General features: G+C 36.5%; 1 protein-coding gene across 1 annotated transcript in view; it reads left to right on the forward strand.

Moving 5' to 3' along the window:
- Positions 1 to 18,332, forward strand: part of TMEM67 (transmembrane protein 67) — a 4,866,727-nt gene that overhangs the window by 4,434,129 nt on the left and 414,266 nt on the right. The gene's annotated exons all lie outside the window — the stretch shown is intronic.

Raw genomic sequence — 18,332 nt, forward strand, 5'->3', positions numbered from 1 at the left:
AATACTATGTCCAAAGATCTAAACCTTTTCTGCAACATCTTCCTTGTGCTTTGGACATGGTTCTTTATTTGTTTTCATTAGTTTTGTACCCTGTGGGTATTTTATTTGTGTTTCTTTTTCTGCAACATCAGCAGAACAGTAAACAAAGCTCATCCCTGTCCATATTCAAATGCGACTTGGAACTATGGATGGGTAATAGACAATTTACCCCAGGACTGCTCTGTACTACTAATGGATAGAGGCAGTTCCTGAATGCATTTCCCACAGATAGGTCCTGCCAAAGTATCTGTGGTGTGATCCCAGTTGTCCTCTCTAGGGGTGATATAATTATCAGCCATAGGATGGATAAGGCCAATCTAATACAAAACTGGAGAGATTAATTCAAGCACCAGAGGGAAATTGGCTAGTCTTAAATAGCCCATAAAGGCAGTTAGCCTAGTACTTACCAATGAACCTATAAAATCAAATTATATTTATGCTGCAATTGTGATATTTGTAAACTGACTGCAGTGTACTGTATGTTTTAAGCTGGTTTTAATGGTAAGATCAGGATACTGTCCTGCATATTTTAAGTACGTTTTACTTGTGACAATTGATACTGTACTGTACTGTATATTTTAAAGTCTGCTTCACTTGTGACATTAGTAGTATGTGCTGTACTGTATGTTTTTAAGCCTGCTTCATGTGTGAAATTAGGCTACTGTACTGTGCGTTTTTGAGCCTGCTTTGCTTCTGACGTTAGGATACTGTGCTGTGTATTTTAAACCTGCTTTACTGGTAACATTAGGATACAGTACTGCATATTTTAAGGCTGCTTTACTGGTGACATTAGGATACAGTACTGTGTATTTTAAGCCTGCTTTACTGGTGACATTAGGATACAGTACTGTATATTTTAAGCCTACTTTACTGGTGACATTAAGATACAATTCTGTACTATATGTTTTTGAGCCTGCTTTGCTTCTGACATTAGGATACTGTGCTGTGTATTTTAAGGCTGCTTTACTGGTGACATTAGGATACAGTGCTATGTATTTTAAGCCTGCTTTACTGGTGACATTAGGATACAGTACTGTATATTTTAAGCCTGCTTTACTGGTGACATTAGGATACTGTGCTGTGTATTTTAAGCCTGCTTTACTGGTGACATTAGGATACAGTACTGTATATTTTAAGGCTGCTTTACTGGTGACATTAGGCTACAGTACTGTATGTTTTAAGCCTGCTTTACTGATGACATTAGGATACACTACTGTATATTTTAAGCCTACTTTACTGGTGACATTAAGATACAGTACTGCACTGTACGTTTTTGAGCCTGCTTTGCTTCTGACATTAGGATACTGTGCTGTGTATTTTAAGGCTGCTTTACTGGTGACAGGATACAGTACTGCATATTTTAAGCCTGCTTTACTGTTGACATTAGGATACAGTACTGTATATTTTAAGGCTGCTTTACTGGTGACATTAGGATTCAGTACTGTATATTTTAAATCTGCTTTATTGGTGACATTAGGCTACAGTACTGTATATTTTAAGCCTGCTTTACTGGTGACATTAGGATACAGTACTGTGTATTTTAAGGCTGCTTTACTGGTGACATTAGGATACAGTACTGTATATTTTAAGCATTCTTTGCTTGTGGCATTCGTATCCTGCAGTGTACTGTTTCAGCTTGCTAAGCTCTGGCACCTGTATTAGCAGTGTGATCCTTATCCCGTTTGTTCTTTTGTTGCACTATATTGTATGTTTTTAAGTCTGCATAAAGTGTGACATTAGGATACTTGTACTGTGTATTTAAAGTCTGCTTTACTTGTGACAATTGTATACTACACTGCACTGGTTTGAACCTGCTTAAATTCTGTACTGCATGGTACTGATTAAAACCTACTTCTGTTGTGACATTCATGTCAGCAGTGTGATTCTTACTTGCATTAGTGCTTTTATCTGTGTTAGCATTCTGTACTGTGTACACTGTATTGTGTATTCACATTAATATGCTGTACTGTGTTTTTTTAACTAGCTTTATTTGTAGCATCTGTGCCTACATTGTGGTCCACTCTGTTATAATGTACTCTGTGCCCTAAACCTGCCTTAACTGTGACATCCGTGCCAGTGTTGGGTTCTCTTCTGCATTTACATCCTGTATAGTGTAATCTAAGCCTGCAATATGACTGAAAGCCACTTTTTTGTGTGCCCGCATTTTTTGTTATTCCCATTTACTATATTATATTCTTGCACAAGTCTAATAGTATAACATACATCTTATGTTTCTTAATATAGCAGTATTATATACATCTTCCTCTAGCTTATATACCATCGATCTCTGCCAACAGGTACATTGCTCTGACTGTAGTGCACAGGATCCTGGGTTCGAGACAAGGGATCATAGTCTGGTCTTATTACTGTAACTACTTACTAGCACTAGGAACTCTGAAGCAGTGTAGCAATTGCTTCCTGATTACTGACAACCTCCTTCTGCTGCTGAATAGTGAATCCTGATGCGAAAGGTGCACATAGCTATTACGATTGTTGGTTAACCTCTCCATGATTCTCAGCAAATGGTCACTCCCTCCCCACTGCAATCCAGCATATACTGAGGTAGTGAAGAAAATCCTGCTTAAACTTCTTAGAGAGAGTATTAGTAGACCCAGACCTTGGCTGCATACCCACACCTTACCTACTACATGAACACCTGCATCCACTATTTCTTTCCTACATGAGTCACCCAAACTACATGTCTAGTTCCTTAAGACTGTCAGAGTTATGATACCACCCATCACATTCAGTAGCATAGCTAGGGTGGAATGCAGGTCAAGCCACCTAGAGTGCAAAATGTTAAGACGTGCAATCAGCCAATTCCTATTGCTCTGTAGTGCATACCTGCTTTTATATGCCAGTGTCTTAGGGTGTATCTTAGGGTGACTTGAAGAGGGCTGTGCACATGAGATGCCCTCACAGTCTGACAGATTTGGAGTGCTTTTGCAAGGAAGAGTGGGCAAATATTGCCAAGTCAAGATGTGCCATGCTGATAGACTCCTACCCAAGAAGACTGAATGCTGTAATTAAATCAAAAGGTGCTTCAACAAAGTATTAGTTTAAGGGTGTGCATGCTTATGCAGCCAGCGCATTGTACATTTTTTATTTTTTATATTTTTCCCCCTAACAGATTTGTTTGTTTTTCAATTGAATTGTACACGTTATAGGTCACATTAAAGGTGGAAAAGTTTTTGTGGTCTCATTTTATATATCACAAAAACCTGACATTTTAACAGGGGTGTGTACACTTTTTATATCTACTGTGTGTATATATATATATATATATATATATATATATATATATATATATATATATATATATATATATGTGTGTATGTGTGTGTATATATATATAGTGGATCTGTGTTATATTATATTATATTGGTGAAATGAAGAGGTTAGATGTAGGTTAAGGGAACATCTTTGAGATATTAGTATAGATAAACTTGGAAGTCCGCTGGTTTAACATTTCCAATCTTATCATAATAAGTATAGTCATGAATTACAACCCTCTGCATTGCTACAGATTTCTGGTAGTTGTGCATAATGCTGTTTACAATGTATGCTTTTATATAAGGAAACCGCTTGTATTCTAAAATAAGAAACTGACACCTTATGGGTTAAATAAGGAAATAAACTGAAATGATTTAATTTAATTAGTTGCATTTTATTGATTGTTTTAAATGGTTTATTGGTTGTTTTATCTTTTCATTTTCATTGTGTTTTTTATTCACTTCGGTTGAAGGCATTCATGACAGGTACTAGAAGTGAGGGTGAATAAAATTTGTACTATTATGCTATTGTCTTCATTTATTTATACTGCAACATTTCAGATGTAGTTGGACCTTCATGCTGTTATGTCATGAAAAAAGTGACAAGCATTTTTACATATAAATCAACAGACACAGTTTATGTTGCACAATGTCTATCTAGCCTACAATGCATTTTATATACTTACAAACATTTTGGGCACAGGGAATACTGCCCTTCTGCCTTGTCAATATATTAAAGCAGTCATCCCCATAATAAGTGCCCAAACTATTCTCAAATAAATTTAAGCTAATGTTTGCTTTAATATAATTTGTTAATCTATTCTAGGCATCAGGTACTGTCTCAAGAGAACCAATTAGTATAGCTGTCATTCATTTATAGTCTTCAACACAGGTTGTCTGATGATTCTATACTATTCTGTGGTAACCAACTATTCCCACAGGTAGTTATCTCTAGATGCCCTATATCCATGATTAAGATCTCTTCTTAAATATCTATATAACACAGTGTACAAGCTCAGATATTTAAATTGTGCATAATAACTTCCATGGATGCCCTTGATGTGTTTCACCTGTACTCATATCAATTTATACATGCTAGTTTTCTTATAAGGTTTCCATGTTATTATTCCATACTCTAAACTGGATCTAATATATCTTGCAAGCAATTATTTCATCATTTTTGATTTCTTAGATTTTATAAATCTGTTTCTCTACAGCGAGTAGTTTTACAAGTATCATTATCCAATCAGTTGCTATGATCAGAAAGTAACCACTTGGCCATCATGACTAAATAACCAAACCAAAGCAAATCAAACCCACCCAAGTGGGGGGGGGCTTTGCCAAGAACACCCCCCATGGGGGGCTGCTCCCCCCAAACTCTCAACTAAATATACCTACTCCAAGATCACACTACAGTGGGGAAAAGGGCAAAGTTCATCATGGTGGCCAAATGGTTACTTTCTCAGAGTAAAATTCCAGAGATCAGAGAGTTCGTGCAAGTAAGTGTTTGGTGAAGTTGTCAGGGTTTTAGACATTCAGTAAAGTGGGTTTTTGATAACAGGTAGATCCACACACATATGTATATGTATGTATGTATATATATATATATATATATATATATATATATATATATATATATATATATATATGTATATATATATATATATATATATATATATATATATATATGGTTCCCATTCAGAAGCCTGAAACATCATAAGCCTGAAAATCAAAATCCTGAAACCAAAAGCCTGAAAATTCAGAATCCTGAAAACTCAAAATCCTGAAAGACCAAAATCCTGAAAGACCAAAATCCTGAAACTCAAAATCCTGAAAACACAAAATAGACATACTGATGTCATTGTGGCTTTGCTATTGTTAGCCCTGTGATGTTAGGTCATGCGTTGGGGTCAGGTAAGTGTGCGGTTGGTTTTATTTTAGGGTTAGCGGTTTAAGTGAGTTAGGGTTAGGCAGGTTAGGCATGTATGCAATAGTGACAAATATTGGGGTTAGGGCGGTTTAAGTGAGTTAGGGTTAGGGCGGTCAGGTGAGTGTGCGATAGTGTCGGACCTTAGGGTTAGGGTTAGGGTCAGGGTCAGTTGGTAGATATTAGTGTCTTTATAGTGACATATTAGCATTATTTGTGTTTTCAGGATTTTGAGTTTCAGGATTTTGGTCTTTCAGGATTTTGGTCTTTCAGGATTTTGAGTTTTCAGGATTCTGAATTTTCAGGCTTTTGGTTTCAGGATTTTGATTTTCAGGCTTATGATGTTTCAGGCTTCTGAATGGGAACCATATATATATATATATATATATATATATATATATATATATATATATATATATATATATATATATATATATATATATAAATTATGCAAAATATCATTATATACATTTTCCTGATTTTGTTTCATGTTATGCTAGATTTGTCTGACCAGTTTATTTATTTCAGTTTTCAAAGTTGTAGTTTGACCTTGTTTACAACTTTTTTCACCATTCAGAACTGAACCCGATGGCTCCTTTACTTGCACCCAGTTGGCCCATTTGTTCCAAGATCATGGGTGCTGGTGGTTCCCAGGCAAGTGAGAACCCTAGAGCCCATTTGTTCCTGTCTATGAATCCCCCATGAGCTCATTTGCTTGCTGCAAGGGTCTAGTACTAGGGATCGATTCAGCATGCTTCTCTCCCAGCAGAGCTGTGTCTCCCTTGTGGAAGCTCTTTTGAGCTCCACTACAACTGCCTTCTGATGGTTCCCCTCAGCTCATAGTGTGATTGCATATAACAATGTGGAATATACAGACCTGGGTTCTAAAGGTTAGACACCTTTTGATCTCACTAGCTGTCACCCATGTCAGAGCCACCCCCCTGGCTGCAGCTGCTCACTCCCAAGCTCCCCTACCAGTTCCTACAGGTGCCCAAGCAGGTTTTCAAACTCAAGTCACCTGAAAATGTAGTCGAGCAGTTATTCCTCTACACCATGGAGTGGCTAACTTATTTTCCATGTCTTATATTTTTTATTCTTAATCTTGAGTATCTTGTTCTTGTGGAAATATATATTCATGACCCTGTTTGCGTAGATTCAATTTTTTTTTGCATTCAGGCTCCTTTTCAAAACTTGTCCCATTCATTTTTCTTTCTTTCAACTGAATGCGTCAGTCCAATCAGTTTTGCTCAGTACTGTTTTGCTTCCATATATAGTCTATTATGAATCATAACCAGAAAACGAGTGTAGCAACTCACAACACGACCAATAATCACCAAAAGAGTTGCAGAAGAGTCAAACCAACCACGAAATAATTCCAAAAGGTGTAGTTTATTCAGATACAACTAAAAACATACGTAAACCAAAAATTAACGCTCTTCCAAACCAAATCATGCGTTTTCGTTCCAATAATTAGGACTTCATCAGATACAATTCTGCAATACAAGTATATCCTATATACCAATTTGATTATTAATTATCCTATTAAAACAGGCTCCTTTGATTCAAACTACCGAATCACTTTCTTATTACCTTCATGAATATTCATAACGTCATGAATATGTATTAATAAAAACAATTCACTTGTTTAAATATGTTTTAAAATGTGTTTTTTTAAAAATCTTCAAAAATATTTATATGTGGATTGTGAATACATGTAAACATTTCATCTGTTTAAATAAATTTCAACTGTAAATTCAAATGATTCCCTCTTTTTGTCACAAACTAGTTTAGTCATACTGGATATGTATACAGGTTTAATGTTGAAGCGCCCTCTAGCGTACTTAACTGTCAAGACACCTCAAATAACGTTAAATATTTCTAAAAGTACCTGTTTATGATAAACCATATATAAAATTTATACTGTATATATAAAAATATAAAATATATATATAATGATATATACAAACAATTGTATAAAAAATTATATAAAAATTTTTTATAAGAATTTGGTGATGTCACGATAATATAGATAACCATAAATATGAATATAAATACATAATATAATTTTATAAATATAATTTTATAAATACATATAAATAAATAAATAAATAAATAAATATGTAAATATAAATATATAAAAAAATCATACCTTATTATATTTTAATTTTAATAAGGGTCCTATGGAAATAGTTTCGTTTAAACCAGGTTTCCTACCAGCATCCAGGAAAACCTGCCACCACAATTCTCTACTTTCCAATCTTTCTTCCCATGGACCCCCACTAAAATCCGGTTTTACTTGTTCTAACACAAAGAATAAATAATCAGCTCCTTCACAATTTTTAGAATGTTTATAAAGTGCATTTGTTTCTTTGGCCTTACTGATTTCATATAAGTGTTCATAAATACGTCTTCTGAATACCCTCTCAGTTTTGCCAATATAAAATGCCTGGCATTGTTGACAAATAGATATATATACCACCCCTTGTGTACTACAATTGTATGTGTCTTTATTTCTTATATTTTTGTTCCTACGTTCTATAAATATCTCTTTTTGATTCATAACATAAGGACATTGGGAACATTTTCCACACTTCGATGTACCTATTTTAATGTTAACATCCATTTTATAATAATTTATACTTTCCAATTTTCCTTCTTATATTTGGTGGGTTCCTATATGTTATCTGGGGTTCTATCTTTTTGATTTCTTCCAAATCACTTAACAATGTAAATTTTTCCCATTCTTTCATAAATATACCTTTCGTGTTTTTATTAAAACTATTAAATTCAACCACCAATCTCTTTTTAAATGTTTCATCCATCTCTCTTAAGTTAACATCATCCACTTTTTCCCTGTCCTTTTGGCCCTTTATGGGTTGAAATTTAGTCAATCTCCCTATTTCAACTTCTTTCCTAATCCTTGTAACAAATTCTTTGGGGTAGCCTCTCTCTAAAAACATATTTTCTAATTTATTACATTCTTCAATAAAATCAAATTCTCCACTCGTCATCCTGGATCCTCTCACAAACTGGCCTTTTACGATGTTTTTCTTACAATGAGGAGGATGAGAGCTATCGTAGTGGAGATAGGAATTAACATATGTACTCTTTCTGTATACCTTTGTTTCAAACTGGTTATCTCCCTTTACTATTTCCACATCTAGATAATTAATAGATTCATTATTCATAACATATGTAAAACTCAAAAAGTTAGTAGTGGAGCTGATATATTTCATAAATTCTAAAAACTTTTCTTTTCCCCCAGTCCAAAATATAATAATATCATCAAGAAATCTATAATAAAGTAACCAAAATTGATTGTAGGTAGAGTGTAATATATATTTCTCCTCCCACTTGGAAAGTACTATATTAGCAAAAGTGGGAGCGCATGCAGCTCCCATAGATACACCAGATTTTTGTTGATAATATTCCCCATTAAAGGTTAGGAAATTGTTCTTTAATATAATATCCATTAATGTGACTGTAGTAATCTTCTCTTCATGTGTCAAATATTCATCAAGAAAAACCATGTCTTCAAAATATTCCATCCCTTCTTTATGGGGAATACTGGTAAATAAATCTATTATATCTATTGTAACAAATAAAATGTCTTTCTTAAAAATTTCTGGTGTAAGTACTCTTAAAAAATCCCATGAATCCCTCAAAATAGTCTTATTGTTGACCCATATATGTTTTGCCTTACAGTCAACATATTTGGCCAGAGGTACTGTTTTTGCACCTTCAGCTGTAACAATGGGTCTGAAAGGGGGGTCATCCTGATTTTTATGAATTTTGGGTATCCCAAAAATTGTGGGTACCCTAGGTTTCCTTACTTCTAAAAATTTATATATTTTATTATCAATCACTCTTTCTATAAGAAGGTCTTCCAATAAAATATCTATTTTCTTATAAGTCAATAACATTTCGTTCCTTGAAACAACTGAATATTTGGTTTCATCATTCAATATATCAAACATTTTTGATTCATATACAGTTTTGTCCATAATGACAATTCCCCCACCCTTATCCGGTTTCATTATCCTTAACATGGGGTTTCTTTGTAGTTCTTCCAATAACTTATATTCACTTTCTTTTAAATTGATATTATTTTTATATTTATGTATCATTTTTCTATTAGATTTCTCACTTTCTTTCCTAATCTCTTTTTCCAAGACATTTTCAAAATTTTTTATTTGTGGTATTAATGGGGGATTATATACCGAACTCCTAACAAGTTGGGCAGGAACAGTATTATTTCTATTAATTCCTGCTTTAGAAGCTAAAACAGATAAATTAATAAATTAATCTTCCTCGTAAATAATTTTATATCTAAAATAGTATTCGTGACATCACCAATATTATGAATCATCTAGTTATTGGTTTAGATTTCAGTCTGTCAGAAGTATCTAGTTTAACCTTTACAACCCCATGACCACTGCATGTCAAAGTTGGTAAAATTTAACATGAAGTAGGAATGATCTCCTTAGGAACACAAGCAGTATCCAAGTATGTTCTGTTCCCTGATAGGTTTCTTTTCAATCTGTAACAGTTGTTGTTCTTGTATGTATGTTGCAAGTAATTTCCATACTAATGTTGTTGAGTCAGTATTGTTCCATTCTTTCTCTGGTAAATTCAAGTCTCCAGCTATTATCATTTTTCCTTCCCATGTTTTGTGCAAGATGTGACACCCCTGCACTGGCCCAATAATCAAGGAGCCTCAGTCCTCACCACTAGCACCAGTAAGGGATGCACACATTGGGAGGATGACAAGTACACACACAGCAAAGTACAATATCCCTTAAGCGTACACAGAGACCACAGTCAGTCTTGGACTGGTTTCTCCCTCATTCTCCAGATCCCCAATAAGACTCCTCACTGGCACAGCTATAGGATTGAGATCTCAGCTGAGGGGTCAAGTCAAGAACTCCAGCACTCTCTCTGTCCAACCAGTGCTTCGTGTCCCTGCCCAAGTAGTTAGACACACACACACACACACACACACACACACACACACACACACACACACACACACACACACACACACACACATACACTTTAAGATTTGATTTATATACAAACACACAGACACTCCTGAGGAATGCTGGCACAGGTTTACTAGCTATGCCCCCTTCTGCTCAGATTATAAGGTAGTTATCACTCTTACCTACCACTATTTATCAGCTACTCTAATCCTACAGCGTAATGTTACTGTTATCCAAATGGTAAGTGTGAACTAGAGCAAGGCTATTCAAGTGGCCTATACAGTATCACCAAATACATATGCAAGTACTCTAAGAGCTTAAATACCTCTAAGCAAACCAGCCACAATTAAAAGGTTTAAATATATTTAATAATAAATAATAAAAGAACAAGACAATACTCAATCAACACAGTAACTACAGAGTTCAGAATCACAGGAAATATTTTAAAACAACATTGCAGGACAGTCTCAAATAAATACAGAAAACATCTAAACTAATATTTACTATATTCTTATCTATATCTAAGAGAAATGAATATACCCTAGTCTTACTTACAGAGCAGCTCCAGTTGAGTGCTGGCTGTTTTGTTGTTTTTTTACTTACAGAGCAAGGCAAATGCAGATAAGAAGTGTTGAATGGATGTTTCTAGGTCCAAGACAAGATACAAAATGCCCCGTCTCTCTATCTGAGAGAGTTCTTAAATTAATATCGCATATTACTGCTGAGTTAGCCTGGATGACATCACTCTTTGTCACCTGCCTTCAGTTCCCAGGCTAACAGAAACTTAATAAAATCTAACATTTCTGTGTGAAAAATACATATCTCTCAGATGTTTGGCCAGAACTGGAAGTCGTAAAACAATTAAACACCTTTATATTTGAAACCTAGTAATTATTTCCATTTCAACACAATAGGAAAACCTCTAGCTATAGGCATTCTGTCTGCTTACTGAGAGATAACACAATCATAAAAGACTTTACTTTTAACTTATTTTCTTGAAGTTTTGCAAGTTAACTCTGTATGTTTCAGCTTCTACTATTAAAACATACATTTGCACAGGTACATAGTTTATATGCATTTCTGTTCTTTTCCAGTAGGGTACACTGTGGTTACATTCTTGAAGCTCAGTGCATAACATAAAGTTCAACACATACGTACGTACCAGTAGTTTAATATACACATAACATATAGTTCTCTTACATTTGTAAGACAAGCATATGAATCATATTAATATTCACAAATGACACACAACTATCCACAAAATTCCAGATAGCTGGGCGGGCAGTGTCACACAAGAAATGCAAGAATTCCTCTATGTCATCAGTACTTTACTTTCGTGGTCTATACACTCCAACTGTAATCCATTCTTGACTTGTCTTTATTGTCATGGTTACACAATCTATAGTATTGGTGTTATCATCACAGATATAATTCATTCCAGAGTTGTATTTATTGTCATGGTTACATAGTCTGTAGAATCCCTACCATAACACTTCATTTCCACCTGTTTTTTTCTTAAAATGTCTGTTACAGTGAAAACATTTATACCTTGAGAGAATCATTGTTCTTTAACCATGTTTCACAAACAATAACAATTTCAATGTTATATGAGCACATCACATTTCCATTTAAAAATAATTACCAATGTACCTGTTTGTGTTATCTGAGTTGCTAAAGTTCTGACATGGTAAAAATAAAGTCTCAAGTTCATGAAATGTTGTAATATATCTGCCGCAGTAATTTCTTCCTTTGACTTGACAAGATGACCCCTTCCTATTCAATGCGTGTCTAAAATTAGGCTTGGATGTTCTATATATTCCTGCTTTTTAAAATGGCTCATTTTTTCATGAGGGTCCTTAACCCTCAAAAATCTATTTATTCATACTGACCTGGATCTCTTTTCTGTACGAGATTTGTGAAAAATAAGTGTGAACACATGTATACATTCTGTTATCTATGAGAACTATACTTTCCCTACTAACAGTCAGTGAGTCCTTAAAGATGATAGAATTTATTCCATTAATTAGTCATCCATCCACAACCCCTTTTCACGATTTTTGTATATGGGGGTCAAGGTTTCAATTCAGCAGTGACAAGCATCTAGAGCCAATGTTCACACTGCCAGGTGGAAGGTAACATGAATAAAAGCAGCTCAATACTTCCTTACATTCAGGTGTCTGAAGGCCCAGTCACATCCTGGCAGACATAATGCTATTTGATGCTCATTATCCTCTCTGCAAATGTGAGTATCAGTTCATTTGACTGAATCTTTAGTTAATATATCATTTCCATGCTGATCTGAAGAACCATCCACATCTAATTCAGTAATGTATGCTCTTTCAATTGTTACAAAAGATGAATCTTCATCACCATTAATCTTATTAATCTCACAGATTTCCCCACCTACGTTAGAAAGCTCAGAATTGTGAACTAGCTGTATTTGTACTTCCATCCCCTGGATTCATTAAACTCCATGTAGAAATAGTGCTATTCATGCACAGAATGGATTGTGCCCATGTAAAACAGCAGTGCGGCTTTCATATTAATGAAGGAGTGCTGCTGTATTCTCCACACAGACATGATCAGTGTATGAGTGCCGGGGGCATGTCTGAGCATTGCTCACAGAGTACACATACCCCCTGCACTCTAGAATTGGCATACAGCAATCCCAAAGCAAGTAACAGTGTCCGCGGACACTGTTATCATAACATAGCAGTGTCCACGGACAAAATGCAGTAAAAACACAGAAAGGCACAGCCCCCCACAATAGTCCAGCACAGATAATGTCCAGAATGGTATGCTAGTGTACATGCTGGCATACCAAATAAGTAAGCCTTTTCCTGAGAGGAACATTTAAACCAATTCCTCCATGTATGATGTAGCTGTCTAGATGTCCTGCCCTAACATGCAGAAAGCAATGTGCATACCCCTACAGTAAATAAAAATAAAACACATGTTTATTTCATTTTTTTTCCATCCCCAATAAAGCTTAAGCATAGCTGAGCGGGTGTGCGAGTTGAGCAGCTGTGTAGAGCATAGTTGAAACATTCTAAGGAGCTGAATAGAAAGATACAGCCAAAATACTGAAAGTGAAATAGTGTAGTGGTTAGAGTGCTTGCCTAGCAGGCAGTCATACACAGTTCTTGCCCCAATGCAGTCCATTCATTTTTATATGTGAAAACAGCGGTAAAAGTATATTTTTTTATAAATACATAGTGAATAATATATATTTGTTAACCAAAGTAGTGAGGCAGGTCCAAATGTGAGGTGTCAGTGTAGTACAGATGTGAAACCCCCTCTTAAACACAAGTGTCCCATACAGTATAGCCACACAAGAATATAATATAATGAAAGCACATAGGGGGATGTTAGGGATGGGAAACTTACATATCATAAGATGTCATTAAGATGAAATCAACACCACAACCCTATAGTCCATAAAATGAAAGCTGAACAATGCTAAATTGTGCTTAGCGATGCTTAGCCAGAGTAAGCATTGTTTAAATTTGTGTGCTTAGCAATAATTAGCATAGCTAAGCAGATTATCGCACTGGCAAACAGTGCTTAGCATCCATCCTTTTAAGCAATGCTTATCTGTGTTTCACTTAGCTTAGCTCAGCATATTCAAAACCATCCAATCATGGCAAAGTGTGGGAAATCAGCCCTCTTTAAACTTTGCAGATGAGAATACAGCCCACAACCAGTTGTAGATCATCACTGCAAACACTATGGCTGGTGTTGGTGAAGGTGTGCAGTTTCAGGTGCAGTGCTGGGGTATTCAGGAGTCCAGGGTCATGGTTGGACTCCTTGTACAAAACCATGAAGTGAGACTGCTGCAGGACCAGTAAAAGGGCTCCCAATAGAAAGTGGAGGTCTGGGACCATCTCGCATGTGACCTCACCAGTGCCACTGGCATTTGTCGGACTGGTGAGAAGGTTCAGCACCATTTTGCTGACTTGAAGCGTAGAAGGAGGGAGTTCTTGGACAGGTGGGTCCAAGATGCATGGGCAAGGAATGTCCCAGCTGTAAGTATCAGATCAATAAGTGTTTTCCAAAGTCCAGCCTGTGTATGTGATGGATAGGTATGCATAAATGTTTCTCTATCTCCTGTACAGCTGCAGATGAGAGGACCATTAACATGGGTGCCCATGCCAGCTGGCTGCTAAGGCTACATTGTGAGGCTGGTGAGTACAAATCTAGCTTGTAGTATTCATGGCAAATAAATAGAAAGGAGTAGAATGTCACCTGTCAGTATTTAAAATGGGTATGGTTTGTACTGAATAAATGTGACATTAGCAGAGTAATAGTGATGTACAGGGTATATATCAATAAAAGTGTCAGTACCTGTCAATAAAAGTCAAAACCCCAGACTGGTCATGTTCACTTTGGTATGTGGTGGTATGAATCGAAATGTGTACAGTTTCTGCACAACTATAGCTCTGAAAGCATTAAATAATCAAGGGTCATCTGACAAATATTGTGGAGTTGTAAAACAGGAGAATAACTATATGAAATGTTCCATGCACCAAGATCTGATACCTGAATAGTAATGTTGTGTTAACCAGTGTTTTCCAGACTGTGCTATGTCAAAATATAAATACACAGTATAAAAACTATCTGCCATGCATGAATGTCAGAATTACAAGGTCAGATTATACAACCAAGAGAGTATTTGGCAGAAAACAGTCAAATAAGAAACAGCAGTTTCTCAATAGCTCATTCTGATGAAACAAAAACTTTGTTCTATTTTATGCACAAACAAGCATGGTTCGAATCCTGGGAGTGGTAGTAAGCTGTATGGATATTTTCACCCAGGAATATGTGAATATGTGTAGAAACAGTCAGGTAGTGTTAACAGAAATTTTCTCCACAGGTCTGCCAGGTAAGAAAAGGTATATCTTAGCTGTAAGAAGGCTGTACTTATACATTGTGTACAACACCTATGTCCAACCGCAAGGCTGCAAATGACAGCAAGATAAGTACATACACCAAGTAGTCTCAACCAAGAAATGTCCCTCAAGTGTCATGCTGTCACAGCTAGTGGTCACTGCCACCCACACTCAGGGTAACCAATAGAAGTGAAGGCGGAGTATGGCAGTAGCAGACACACACACACGCACACACACACACACACACACACACACACACACACACACACACACACACACACACACACACACACACACACACACACACTATGAGTGCACATTTGTAACCCTGACAATGTGAATATGGGTAGAAACAGTCAGGTAGTGTTAACAGAAATTTCCTCCACAGGTCTGCCAGGTAAGAAAAGGTATAAATTAGCTGTAAGAAGGCTGTAATTATACACTGTGTAAAAACATACCATTGCCCAACCCAAGGACATAGGTCGATGTAAAGTGAGGTAATACCTGGATAGTAATGATTAGAGCAATGATCATTAAAGTTGTGAACAATTAAAGCCTATACAGTTATTAATTGACATCTCTCTCTCTCTCTCTCTCTCTCTCCCTCCCTATCTGTACCTATAATTTAAACACATAAATTAATGGCTTTGGTTTTCACCAAACCTACTATTGGGACATGTGTCCTATTGTTCTACAAATATTTAAACGTTTGACTATGAATATTCCCTGTTCAAATACTATAATTGGTGGCTTGTTGCTATCAATGTAACCTGCATGCCGTTATAATGCCCACTGTGGTTCCATATATGCATGTGTTTTGTTTGCTATGCAACTGTTCCAAATCTGTTGTATTGGGTTAATGAGAATACCTATGCATGCTGTTATAACTAATCCTGGAATGTGTTTTTCATGACTAACCAACATATGTTATAAAACTGCAACACCATAGCAAGTCTGGGAAGGCTGATCCCAGTGGATTCACCTGTCCCGCCGCAACTGGCCATGGCACTGGGCCCCAACACCTCTAGGACCCAACCCGAGACCTCCTTGTCAGCTGGTCCTGCACCATCTTTGGGTGGAACAGCCTCAGGGGATGGGCCCCTGCCGGGAGTGGGCATGGACAGGACACTGACACCCATTGCACAGGTCCAGGGATTGATGCGTAGTGAGCTTCAAAAAGAGTTTGGAGATCTGTTATGCCAGCTTGAAGGCCACATGGTGCATCTTGAGGGTCAACCTGCTTCTCCTGCTCAACTCCCAGCACAGGGCCGTAAAGGTGCAGTCATGACTGCCCATGGGTGGGGACCTCAGTCCCACTGTATCCATTTGTGGACTCATGGGCGTCCGATTCTGAGCCACCCTACCCGTCCAAGGTGTTTACCCCCACATGTGCCATATACCACCCCTGTCTGCTGTCTTGTCTGTCTTCCTACCCAACCTACCTCCCTAAATATACCTACTATCCTTCCCCAACATCCCACCCTCACGTTATAAAAAAAAAAAAAAAAAAGAAAAGCCAATTTGTTCACACAAAAAATGTTGCCCCTACATAGCTGTCCATTTCACACACGTGTCACTGGACACATGTAATCTGGTCTAATTGGTTTATCAACATGTTACTGCTGTTCTAATCCCTCTCTCAGGGCTTTGAGTGTCCAAATTCACCTCCAAATTCTGTGCAAATACACAGCTGTTGCTGTATCAGAAATGGACAGTTATGGACCTTCCCTATACCTGTCCTGCATGTCTAGCTATCTGTCACATTATTTTTCCCTCTGGGTGCCCCCTTTTTCACCACTTTCCTATCACCCCTTTTTTCATTTCTTTTAAAGAAATTACCGTGGGGGTAAGCAGGAGTAAGCTGCAATAAGCAGCAGTAAGTGTCAGTAAGCGAGTTTGTGAGATGCTAAGCGATGCCTACACAGATTGAGCAGTCTCCTATTTAACTGTGTGTTGGCATCGCTTGCCATTGTGCAAACCCATGCAAACACACTTGCAACTGCTTAAAACCGCCTTAATCACCATATCTCCATCAGCCACTGTTCTGCCCAGCAACAAAAGAATCAGCCCTGCCAAGGCTTGAACCCAGGACCCTGTATACTATATTCAGAGCAGTTTTCTGCTACACCATCTGAGATATAATAATAAATGCTATTTTTTTCAAATATGTCATTCAATACAGGTATAGAATAGTAGGGAACAAACACTGTGGAATCAGTCATGTTTAGTATATATAAATTGCATGTATAGATGTGTATGGTGACAGATAAAAATTAAAAGGTATAGACATCAGATTTATGGAGCTATACATATAAAACAAATATGTATAGAATATATACATATATATTGTTATATAAACATATGTATAGATATCAAAAAAGGAATATATATATATATACATATATATATATATATATATATATATATATATATATATATATATATATATATATCTAAAAGAAATATATATATATATATATATATATATATATATATATATATATATATATATATATGCCCATAACATGTAGTGGAGTCATACCCAGCAACATACTTCTACACCTTTTAGTGCAATAATTCTGGACAATGGTCCAAGAACAGGGACATAATGTACGCACTGCAGTTATAAATGTAGAATGTTCCTAAAGTAACTGGGTTCATGTCAGCATACATGTCCAGAAGGATGTAAGTTCTGAAACTGAAATGTATGTCATCATGTATGGACAGAAATCCTCACATCATCACAATGATTTACCACAGAAATGAAAATAATGATTCTGTGGAACAGAACATACATATAAGCAATAATCCTGGACAGTGTGAAACAATCTGGTCAGTCGAGAGGTAGGTTCAGAACCCCTTAGTGCAACAAATCAGGACCAAGCCTGACCGGGGGGGGGGTAAAGCCATGAAACTGGGAACATATCCCAAATACTAAAGTAGATAAGGTGACACAGTTGATGCAGTAACACCATCATGTCTGTTGTACCATATATTGACTGGAATAGCTCAAGTCCAAAACCAAATTACTCCCACCTACTCACTGACATACATCTTCACATCATCCTACTGTTGTGTCACACATACACAACACGTATGGAGGCCAGGCAACAATACATCTGATAAATATCGGAAAATAATATCACAGTAGGGAAACTTCACTTAGCTGCTAGGCATGTCACCAAGTACTGTCTAAACTACAGGCAGACTGACACAAAATAAA

Source organism: Protopterus annectens, chromosome 3.part1 (genome assembly GCF_019279795.1).
Source record: "Protopterus annectens isolate FY-2018-M chromosome 3.part1, PAN1.0, whole genome shotgun sequence".
Lineage (NCBI taxonomy): Eukaryota > Metazoa > Chordata > Ceratodontiformes > Protopteridae > Protopterus > Protopterus annectens.